Raw genomic sequence first — 2,500 nt, 5'->3', positions numbered from 1 at the left:
TGTGCGAGCGTGGGGATCCGTCTAAGGGGCGTGCGTGCTTGGCTTGTAAGTGGCAGATGAGCCTTGTTGCCAAGATCCACCGAGATTCATCTCGACCCTACCCACACACAACTCATTTATTTCTTCCAATTGCCATGGAGGTCATATCTTATGTAAAAGGACGAAAAACATAAGTGTTAGTGAGGGGTTGGCTTTGGACTAGAAAAAAAGTTGAAGCAAATCATCTTTGAATGCCCAAGAATAAGATAGTGTGCTCGTGTGCAAGTCAAGGACCAAGGCCGAGGCCTTCGAGTACAAAGCACGGCCATGGGCGCGCGCGCCGTGCGTTAGTGGGTTTGTGTGAGTCGCGCGCTGCATGCCCGTGCGTCTGCGGGGGGCGTGCGCGCAGGGGGCCGCGCGCGCCATGCGTCTACGGGCGTGTGTGGGGCGTGCGCCGCAAGCCCAGGCGACTGCAGTGGGGCGTGTGTGGGGCGCGCGCCGCATGCCCATGGCCGAGGCTTGCACACGAACGCCTAGGGTGCCCACCATGCGCCATGCCCTTCGGGCGTGTGTGGGGCGTGCGCGCAGAGTGCTAAGCGCGGCATGCGTCTGCGGGTGTGTGTCCGCGCGCCGCATGCCCAGGCGTCTACGTGGGACGTGCGCGCAAGCCGCGCGCAGCATGCGTCTGCGTTGGGCGTGACCACCCACGTCTAGAATTCATGGAAAAAACTCTATGGAGGTTGTTGGAACAAACCCGTGCCCCCACCGTGCATGCCCACATGCCCACCGAGCATGCAGCATGCGCGCCCCCATGCGCACGAATGCGGCACGGCCATGGGCGCGCGCGCCGCATGGCCATGCGTCTGCGTGGGGCGTGCGCGCAGGGTGCCGCGCGCGCAGGGTGCCGCAATGCCCACTCAACACACAAATGTGATGTCAAACCTATGTTCTAGTGCTTGGATTGTTATGAAATTTTTTCTGGGATCTAAAAAATGTAAACAAAGGATGTCCTCCAAAAATTAGTATTTTTGGAAACGTTTTACTATTTTTAAATTATTTTTAATTTTTTAACAATAAAAATTCATAAAATATTATTGGTTGGTTCAAAAATTATGAAACTTGTTTTCCACACTCATTTGAATGTCTAAAACATAATACAATCAAGTCCCGGTCATAATAATAACACAATCAAGATTTATGGCATGGTGTGACATTTCGGCTTTTTCATATGCAAGCCTGCCAGACCCAAAAAAGCCAGAATGTACTATATAGGGGGGCGACCTGCCTGCATGGGCGGGGCGCGGGGGTACCCCTATGCCGCGGCGCCGACCCTTCAAGCACATTGCGCCCATCATGGGCACATATGCTTGGGGGGTCGGCGCCGGCGGAGTGCCACCTCCGGCCGCCGGCGGCGAGTGAGAGTGGGTGTCGAGTTGATGCTCGGATGGGCTTGCGCGGACAATGCTTGCACCTCGGTGTGGGCGTGCACTCCAAGCGGGCTTGTTCGTGAGGAGACGAGATAACTTGCGATTGCTTTGTGCTTGGTGGACGAAGGGTTCGGCCGGAGTGCCACATCCGACCGTCGGGCAAGGAGTGAGAGCGGGATGGGCGTGCTTGGACAATGCTTGCACCTCGGTGTGGGCGTGCACTCCAAGTGTGCTTGTCTTGGCGATTGTTTCGTGCTTGGCGGAGGGGTTTGGCCATAACGATGGGCTTGTCCGTCGGGCAGGGAGTGAGAGCGGGTGTCGAGTTGACGCTCGGATGGGCTTGCGCGGACAATGCTTGCACCTCGGTGTGGGCGTGCACTCCAAGCGGGCTTGTTCGTGAAGATATGAGATGTCTTGCGATTGCTTTGTGCTCGGTGGACGGGTTTTATCGGAGTGCCACGTCCGACCGTTGGGCGGGGAGTGAGAGCGGGTGTCGAGTTGATGCTCGGATGGGCTTGCGCGGACAATGCTTGCACCTCGGTGTCGGCGTGCACTCCAAGCGGGTTTGTTCATGAAGATACGAGATGTCTTGCGATTGCTTCTTGCTTGGTGGAAGGGTTTGGTTAAAATCGATGGAATGCCGGGCCCCTACGTCGGGCAAGGAGTGAGAGCGGGATGTCAAATTGACATTCTTGGATGGGTTTTGCTTGGACAATGCTTGCACCTCGGTGTGGGCGTGCACTCCAAGTGGGCTTGTCTTGCAATTGCTTCGTGCTTGGTGGAGGGGTTTGGCCATAACGATGGGCTTGTCCGTCGGGTAGGGAGTGAGAGCGGGTGTCGAGTTGATGCTCGAATGGGCTTGCGCGGACAATGCTTGCACCTCGGTGTGGGCGTGCACTCCAAGCGGGCTTGTTCGTGAAGATACGAGATGTCTTGCGATTGCTTTGTGCTCGGTGGACTGGTTTCGTCGGAGTGCCACATCCGACCGTTGGGCGGGGAGTGAGAGCGGGTGTCGAGTTGATGCTCGGATGGGCTTGCGCGGACAATGCTTGCACCTCGGTGTGGGCGTGCACTCCAAGCGGGCTTGTTCGTGA

This window comes from Cucumis melo, unplaced genomic scaffold (assembly GCF_025177605.1).
Source record: "Cucumis melo cultivar AY unplaced genomic scaffold, USDA_Cmelo_AY_1.0 utg000450l, whole genome shotgun sequence".
Classification (NCBI taxonomy): domain Eukaryota; kingdom Viridiplantae; phylum Streptophyta; class Magnoliopsida; order Cucurbitales; family Cucurbitaceae; genus Cucumis; species Cucumis melo.
This window is presented reverse-complemented; position numbering follows the sequence as displayed.